The sequence below is a fragment of the Ursus arctos genome, unplaced genomic scaffold (assembly GCF_023065955.2).
Source record: "Ursus arctos isolate Adak ecotype North America unplaced genomic scaffold, UrsArc2.0 scaffold_2, whole genome shotgun sequence".
Lineage (NCBI taxonomy): Eukaryota > Metazoa > Chordata > Mammalia > Carnivora > Ursidae > Ursus > Ursus arctos.
Window position 1 is genome coordinate 94,253,888 of NW_026622874.1, and position 9,168 is coordinate 94,263,055.

General features: G+C 61.5%; 1 protein-coding gene across 3 annotated transcripts in view; it reads right to left on the reverse strand.

Annotated features, from left to right (window-relative positions):
* GTF2IRD1 (GTF2I repeat domain containing 1) overlaps positions 1–6,483 on the reverse strand; it is a 103,555-nt gene extending 97,072 nt beyond the window's left edge. The window contains exon 1 of one of the 3 annotated variants that reach the window (XM_044390183.3): positions 6,351–6,481. The gene's annotated coding sequence lies outside the window, so the exon portion shown is untranslated. Of the gene's footprint in view, positions 1–6,350 lie in introns of all 3 variants that reach the window. The other 2 variants (XM_044390184.3, XM_044390182.3) reach the window with 2 other exon arrangements.
* Positions 6,484–9,168: the final 2,685 nt, after the last annotated feature.

Genomic DNA, 9,168 nt, shown 5'->3' on the forward strand with positions numbered 1-9,168 from the left:
CGAGGTACTGCTGTCTCCCTTCTCAGATGGTCAAACTGAGTCTCAGCCGACCTGGCAGCTGTCCAACTCACACAAGGCGGGCAGATGCCAGAGCCAGAATCGGCCTGACTAGAAGCTTCCGTGGCCAACCGAAATCTCAGTGATGCCCACGGAAATGTTCACAACAGCCACTGTCCATGCAGCGCGGACCACGGGCGGAGGTGGACGGCAAACGTTGTTATTTAGAACCCTAGCTGGTAACATGGATAAAAGTGGCCCTACTTCGGCTCCAAGGAGGGACACATGTCCCCACCTCCTCCCCGTCGGCAGCCCCCCTCTGTGGAGGCCCACCGGCTTGTGTGGCCACAGCTGAGTCCCTCACTGGCCCCGTTTTCCCGTTTACAGATGACTAAACCCAAGCACAGAGATCTGAAGTCACTTGCCTGAGGTCACACAGCCCCCTTCTAGGGGACCCTAAATCACGCTCCCGACTTTACCGCTGGCCTCAATGTCCTTTCCTACCCACCCCCCATCCCGAAACAAGCCCTGCTCTTGTTTCAGGAAAACAGAGAAGTTCTACCCCAAGTTAAAAGGCTGCAGGAGTGGAGACCAGGGACACACGGCCAGGGACCACCCCCCCCCGACTCCGGGCCAGCGGGGCAGCCGGAGATGGGGGAGACACCACCGGGCACAGACGGCTGCCCTTGCCCGCGCCCCAGCTGTCCTGGCCTCAGAGCATCATTGCCCCAGGAGCCCACCTGCACGGCGGAGGGCTGTGTGGGTGTGAGGGCGGCTGTAGGCAGGTGTAATTTCATCAGGGGCTTGCTGGCTGTGTGAGTCACCAGAACCGGAGGATGAAATTCTAGCTCTGCAGACAGAGGTGTGCACCTCAATGGGGGTGGGAAAGGGGCGCAGGCAGTGCCTTGGTGAACAGGGGCAAAAGGTACCCCTTCCTCTGGGCTGGTCCCCAGCGGGGCTCTGCAAACCCGGGGTCCCTGACCACTGCCGCCACCGCCATCACAGAGCAGGGGCAGCTATGTGGCCCAGCCAGATGATGGAAGGCTACTCAGCGACCAAAAGGTCCAAGAAGCCAGACTCAGGCTGCATTCTGTGTGACTGCAGTTACATGACATTCTGGAAAATGCAAAACTGCAGAGAGAAAACACACAGTGGTTAAAAAAAGAGAGAGAGAAAGAGGGGCGCCTGGGTGGCTCAGTCGGTTAAGCGTCTGCCTGCAGCTCAGGTCATGATCCCAGGGGCCTGGGATCGAGCCCCGCATCGGGCTCCCTGCTCAGTGGAGATCCTGCTTCTCCCTCTCTCTCTCTGCCTCTCCGAGCCCTGGTTGTGCTCTCTCTCCAATAAATAAATAAATAAATAAACAAAAAAAAGAGAGAGAGAAAGAAAAGAGAAAGAAGACAGAAAACACACAGTGGTTGCCAGGGACTGGGGGAGGGTAAGAGGCTGGCTGCAAATGAGCTTGAGGGAACTTTCAGGGGTGATGGAATGTTCCACATCTTGACAGGGGCTGGGCTGCGTGATGTGTACAATGGTCAAACCCCTTGGAAAACACACTTATTAAAAACTTGAGCTTTTCACTGGATATCCCTTATCCCTCGACAAAACAGAGAACAACGTGTAGGGTGAGCCCCTCCTACGTGCAGGCCTGGGGCTGGATGCCAGGACCTGAGACCCTGGAGACCTGCGGAGGGGGCGGGGGAGGCATCTGTAAGTTTCTACTGGCTGGTGGAGTGACAGCCAGATGGATGGACAGATACAGACTCCCCTCTATGGTGATTCTGGCAGAAGCCAGAAAATGTACCTTGAGACTATCCACCCCCCCCAATACCCCAATCGGCAAAACAGGCCTGGCCCCATCCAAACCTCCAGGAGAGAAGCCGCCTGAGGGGTAACCCCAGCTCCTTGCCTCCAGCTATGGGCTCAGGCTTCCCACACCATCTCCACTCCGGACCTGCACTGGGGTGACCCACATATCTATGCTCTGGAAGCCCCCCCCCCCCCCATCACAGCACCTGAGGCTCAGGCAAGATCCTTTCCACTTCACAGGTGAGCACACAGCCCAGACTTGGGGCAAGGGACATGGCCCCCAAGACCCTGCCCCTTACTTCCTGGCTGTAGTCAGTCCACAGTCCTGGGGCCTCAGCACAGCACAGAGGCTGGAGGCTGCCTCCAATGGCGGCACGAAATGGTGCTACATCGACAAGGCATCCCTCCAAGGGGGCTGACCCTCAGGCCTATGACCCAACCCAGTGGAGACCCTCCCCTACCAGCCCCGCCTTCCCCAAGGCAGGATCTCTAAGCCTCCCACGGCTCAGGCCTCGCTCTGCACACCCTGACTGCAAATCCTAACTTGGGTGTCTGATTCGGTGTACCCCACAACTTCCCTTCCCCTCCTCCTCCTGCCACAGTGGCATGGAAATCTCTGAAAACCAGGGCTTCCCAGACTGAGGATTCCTGAGTCCCCCGCACCACCCAAGCCTCACAGGGGATCTGGACTAGAGAAAGCCCGACCAAGGAAACTGGATTCAGTGCTGCCTCATTCGAACCCAGACCATCCCTGGCGATCTGGGTTGACCCCCGACCCCCAACTCCAGGCCCAATCCCGCCCTGAGCCTCTCCCCAGTCCCCAGCAGCCCCACCGCCCAGAGGTCATAGCTGTAGGGCTGCCAGATAAAACACGAGATCCTGGTTCACCTTCAGCGAAACAAACAAGTCTTTAGTATAAGTTACGTCCTCGATCCTGCATTATCCGTGGCTTATCGGAAATCCAAATTTAACTGGGCAACCCTATTTTTATTAGCCAGATCTGGCAACCAGAAGCAGGTGGTCCTGAAGGAGGGAGACAGGTGGGTGCAGAAAGAGCTCTGGGTTGGCCAGGCCTGGCTGCGGACCAAGAGGAAGGGGGTCAGGAGCAAGAGTTCTGCCTGAGACAGCCCCACCAATCATGGCAAGCCCGGGTAGGGACAAAGTATGGCCTCAGCTCGTTCGGCAAATCTCACACCCCACAAAGTGAATGAGGGCTCAGCCCCCTTGCACCCCCATCCTGGAGGCTCTGCGCCCCTCGGCTGTCATCAGCCATGACCCACAGCCCTGAGTCTGAAAAGACAGAGTATCTACCCTGGTGAGTATGAGGATCAGAGAATCCCAGCCAGACACGCCTGCCAACAAGGGCCCTGGGAGCCAAGTGAGGGAGCCGGCCCCCCTTGGGCCCCGCCCGGACACCCCAGGACCTACACACAGAAGCCTCCATTGTAACCTGCCACAGAACAGGGAGCATCTCACTGCCTTATGACCATTTTCTCTCTTCCAGTTCTCCCACAGAAAACAATCCTTCCACTACTCCGCCCCTGCTTAGGAGTTCCTACTGGGAATTCCCTTGCAGTTGCCCCACGGGTCCAGGTCTCCTGGGCCCCATGCCCTCCCAGAAGGTTCTGAGCCCCTGGCCCCAGGTCCTGCTCCGCTCCCCAGTGTTTGTGAAATTAACCCTGCAGGTTCCCGGGTGCCCCGCGAGACCGTGGAGCCGGGCACACTTCCCTGCTCGTCCCACAGAACCTGGCTGCGAGGCATCCCAGAGATGCCCGCAAACAGCCAAGAGTCGGGCGACTGAGAGGGGCAGGGCTGAGGACATCGAGCAAGCAGAGCCCCAGGCTTGGGTGTGAGCAGAAGACACAGGCTGGGGTAATGGTGAAAGGGGGGTCCCAGGAAGCTCAGGGGAAGACCCTGGGATTCTCCCCACTGTGTGGGGGGCCTTCCCCAGAGATGGGGATTCAGGATAACGGGAGGAGCTGCTTGGCCATGTGGGCCAAGGCCCTGAAGCCAGACTTCATTCATTCCCTCAAGTAGCCATCTGATGAGTGTTTGGGTACCAGCCCTGGGGCACCAGGGAACCCAAAGCAAGCCTCGGTCCCTGCCCTGTCCCTAGTGCACTCGGGGAGACAGATGTGGAACCTCTGAGTGAGAGCAACACCGGGACAGAGGATGGACAGGACATCATGGGGGGACACAGAGGTAGCACCTTGGCCAGCCCTGGGATGCCAGCCCGAAGACATGACAGCCACAGAGAGGAGACGAGAAGGGCAAATCCTGCCACCCCCACCCCTCACACCAGCCAGGTCGGGCCATCAGAGGAAGTCTCCCATCCTCTCAGGGAAAGATGGGAAGAAGCTTCGGGAAGAGGAACAGCCTATGCAAAGGCCATTCAAGAAAGCAGCGGGATTCAGTGAGCCCGTGGAGGAGGCGGTGGGCGGACAGAGGAAAGCCGGAGCACATGAACCCGAACCCACTCCAAGGTCACCTTAGGATCTCAGTGCCCCAAGGCGTCACCCACCACATCACCCTGAGATCCTCACCTGGGGTTTCTGATAAGCCGGCTGCCACCAAACTGCGCAGGCCCCAGCTGCTGGAGACAGGCTTCTAGAACACTGCCTCCGAGACCCCTATCATTATGTGTGCCTTTCCGACTATTTCCAAGCATCGAACGCTAACCACCACCACCACCGTTATCAAAGCTAGCCTGGCTCTGGGAGACTGCTTTCAAAGAACAGATAAAAAGTATTTGTGATTAATACGCTGCACGGAAACGACCCTTCCTCCAGCATCTAGAGAGCAGTGCCCTTAAGTAGGTTAAACACGCCCCTATAATGCTCTCTTCGAGACCCAATTTTGCAACCTTCGGCCCCAGGTCTCCCGCATTTTAAACATGCGGGCAGCGAGTGGCCACAGAGTTCCCACCTTTGTTGGTTCCTCTGCTGGGGTCCTCTGGGACCCTCTGAGTCAGAGCCTCAACCTTCTAGGTGACTCGCAGAGCAGGCTACGGAATGGGGTGTGGTCTTAAGCCTCTCACATCCCAAAAGCAGGTCGGGGATTCCAACATCCTGTCACCTTGGAGCCAGGTCTGTCCCTTGGTCCAGCGGTCCCTGTTCAGAAGAGGTCAGAGTCTACCTCGCAGCCTCCTGGGCCCCTTCCCGCCGTGGGTGGCTCGTGACAGGCACCCAACCACCCCCATCGCAGCCACTCCTGTGCCCAGACCTTCCCCGCCAGAAGCCACCAGCAGCCACCAGCCTCCCAGTCACTGCTACGTCCTGCTCCGAATAAATAATCAATGCCCGTGCCCTTTCCCTTTGGGAATGACGCTGCTGAAATAAACGGCTGCTTGGAGAGGCACCTCCCAAGCCCCGAGGACCCGGGCAGTGCCAAGGAGCAAGCAGTCCCAGCCACGGGGCAACCATATCCAGCCAGAGGAGGTCAGAGTGCCTTCTGGCCGCCCCTTCCTCCCACTTCGAGCAAACGCCCACTCCTCTAGCGGTCCACGCCAGCCCCTCACCCCAGCTCCTGGGCCCGGGGCAATCCCAGGGCAGTCCCACACCCCACATCACCAGTACCATACTCCGTCCAAGGCCGGTGCTTCCCCGCAGGCCTGGCAGCGAGACCCCCTCACTTGGGCTGTGATGGGGACACAGGAGCCTCCCACCCCAGGTCTGGTCCCGAGAGGCTGGGTCACATGGCCAGATGTCCAGGGCTCCAGCAAGGCCAGGAGGGCAGAACTCTCAGCTGCAAGGTCCCCCCCTCTGCCCTGGGCCCCGGCCAGGGCATCGTCCCTCTCCCTGGCCGCAGGCCTGGGGCTGGAGCCCAGGACAGGCATCAAGCCCGTCATTTCCAGGGACTCAGGATGGGGGGGTGGGCATCAAGCACCCCGTGGCGCTCCACAGGCCTCCCAGCCCATGTGCAGGAACTCGGAGACCACCCACATGCGGGGCACCCCCAACTTGCTCTTCTGGAAGCTTTGTGGCCCCCACTGCCACCCTCTGAGACTCTTCCCCGCCCTCCTCCCGAGGTTCAGCTGCCACCACTTAGGCCGGCCCCCTCCCGGGGGGCCCGGACAGGAACCACTGTGCCGGGGCAGTCCTCGCTGTGTCGGACTCAGCCTGCGAGTGGGGGGCACGGGCCGGGAGATGGCCCAGCCCGAGGAAGGCAGAGGTGGGGGGGCGGGGACCCGCGGCCTTCCCAGCCCCCTCTGCTCCCACACTGGCGCCCGCCACCGCGGGCAGCACGACTGACCTCATTCGCCAACCACAGCAGCCTGCGGGCGCCCGCCGCCCGCCCCGGGGCGCCCCCCACCTCCAGGAGGGCCGGGGGTGACAGCTCCTGGCTCCCACCCCCTCCCGGCAGGTGGGGGCGGCCGGCCCTCCCCTCCCCCCGACCAGAATTATAATCCCAGTCACGTGCCTCCCTAGGCACCCAAAAGCCGGACCCGGATTCTGGAACACCTTGAGGGGGAGGGGCGGGGGCCACGGGGGTGGGAGGAGAAGGGGAGAAGGGCCTCGGCGCCCGCCCCCCGCAAAAGTTTCTCCTACCTTGGAGGATCCCCAAGCGCTCCTGCCAGCGGCGCCCCGGCCCCGGCCCGCGGCCAGGACTCAGCCTCCTGCCGCTGCCTCCTTAATTAATCCGGGAGAATGGGGGAAGGCGCGGCGGAGGGAGGCGCGGCGCGGCGCGGCGCGGCGGGGGGGCGGGGGGGCGCGGGGCGCCGGCCGGGGAGGGGCCGCGGCGGGGGGCTCTCGGGCCGGCCGGGGGGCTGGCGCTCGGCGGCCCCCACCCCCGGCGCGGGCTGCGGCGGAGGGCGGGGCGCGGCGCGGGGAGCGGAGCCGAGAGCGGGAGCGCAGGGAGGCTCTTTGTTCTGTAATCCCAGTAAGATTGCCAGCCATTCGCCCCGGCCCTAATCCCAGCCCCGCGCAACACCACCCTCCATTGGCTGTCATTTACATACGGGATTAGCCCGCCCGGCCCGCCCCGCGCCCCGGCCTGGGCACCGCGGGGGGAGCGCCGCGCCCCCCGCCCCGCCCCCGGCGCCCCGAGCGCGCGCCGCCCCAGCGCCCGCCGCCAGGGGGGCCTGCGGGAGGGGCGCCCGCGGCCTCGGCGCCCCCTGGCTGCCCGGCGACGCCCGTCCGCCTCCCCAGCCCCCGTCGGGGGGCGGATTAGGAAGCCGGGGCGCTGGGGGCCCGGGCGCGGGGTCAAGGTCACTCGGCGGGCGCGGGGAGGCACCCGGGAGCAGAGGCCAGCGCCCGGCGCGGCAGCGGCTGCAGAATTGAAGTCGGCTGGCTGGTCACTCCCACCCTGCCCAGGTTAGCTTCCGGTGGCTGGTCCAGGTACCTCTTTCAGCCTTTGTCCCCGGGGATGTGAAGGAAGGCAGTGGCATGCCCAAGGTCGCAGCAGATCCAGCTGGAGGCTCCAAGGCCCATCTTGTCTGGGCAGCCCTCCTTCTGATCCCCAGACTCGGGCTTTTGCCACCCGCTTCCCCTACCATACCAGCCGTCCTATGGAATCAGGGAGCACACGTCCCATCCTCTCGAGAGCCAGAGCCGTGCATCTTAATTCACCACAAGGAGTGTGCCCCAAGTCCTGTGTTAGGCCCTTGCTATGCTGGGCACTCCTGGGAGGGACGCAAGCCAGGCAGGCCCCAACCCCAGGGAGCTCCTGGCCTAGATGGAGAGAGCCAAACAGAGACTGAGAATCTTCCAGGTCCCAGCAAAGCCCACGAGGTCTTCCCCCAGCCTCCTGCGACCCTGCTGGGCACACAGCAGGCACTTGGTAAAAGATAAACGTGGCCGACCAGGTCTAGCCCACAAGCTCATCAGACAGAGCTCTTCCTGCGCAGGGCGGGTCCACAGTGCACAGCCCAAAGCCAAGCCCAGAAGGAGCCCACCAAATGCCTTGCCCACAGCGTTGGCCAGCGGAGTGGGGACTGGGAATGAGGCCACGATGTCCCCTCCATCCCACACTGCCCTTTGCCCTCCTGGGGGTACCTGCCTATCCCCGTCATCACCGGGAGGCCTGGGGACACCTTGACACCCTATCGTGTGGTCCCCTTCAGACCCACATCCCCACCTGCCCTCTGCTGGCCCTGGTGTGGCAACATCACTGAGGGGAAGAGCTAGGGTCTAGACATCGTGTGGGTTCAAATGCTGGCTCTTCCTCTTAGCGCCAGATGACCTTGCGCAAGGCACTTCACCTCCCTGCACCTCCATTCCCCCTTTTTTTGCATCCTCTCAGTAAACCGCCGTGTGGCCCCACAGATGACGGTGATGGTGGGCACTCTTTTTAAGCGTCACTAAGCCTGTGGGGGGTGTCTTGTACTGGCCTCCTTTTACGATGAGGGAAAGTGACTTGCTTAGGGACATATGGCATGTACTTGGCGTGGCTGGCATTGTCTCCATAGCCCCGGTTCAGCCCACTAGCCTACGGTCCCTCCATCCCATCCGGTCCCTCCATCCCATCCGCAGCAGCCCATGATGTGTTGGAGGTAAGGCGTGGCCTCCGTGGGCCCAGCTGGGGTACGCTGGTCCCCGGAAGGGCCGGCTGGTTGGGCTGTTGGTTTCTAGGGAGAATGCTTTCCGGACCCCAAATCCTGGGGCAGAGAACCAGAAGCCTCTGTATCCCGGGGGCCACCACCGAGTCCTCCGGGGAGCTGAGCCCTGATGGGGGAGGGAGCATCAGTGTGTGCTCAGTACTGCCCTCTGCAGGCAGAAACCAGAGCAGCAATTACGTGCGTGGAGCGCTGGTGGTCCGAGGTCTCTTCCAGCCTCTGGGCTGCTCTTTGAGTCCAGAACAGCCAGCCTGAACCCCACCTTGCCCAGGCAGACTGGGGGCAGTGTGGTACAGCAGAAGGCCTTGGCCCTGCGTGTCTAGGCCTCACCCACTATGTGTGACACTCGGGCTTCACGTGCTTTGTGTCTTCTAAGCTGAGTCGATTGACCTCTCTGGGTCTGAGCTTCCTCATCCATAATATGGAGACAAGACAGTCCTTTCTCTGTACGATGGCTATGAGGACTGAATGACATATGACATGGGAAAAATGCTTGGTGTAGTGCCTGGTGTGTAGTGGGCGCTCCACAAAGGGTAGTGCTCAGTTTTTAATCTGCTGGCTTCCTCTAGGGGCAAAGTCCCAGTCACTGTCTTTGCTTGAACAGCTCTCTTGTGCTCTTTCTGTCTCTCAAATAAATAAAGAAGATCTTTAAAAAAAAAAAAAAAAAAAAAAGCACATTTGCACTGGCCCTGCCTCATCCTCCGTCAGGCCTGGCCGCATCCCCCATACTCCACAGACCTGGAAACAGGCTCCGCTCACTGCCTTCCCCTGATCAACCTCGAAGCCATGGGACTCCCTCCATCCCAAAGCCT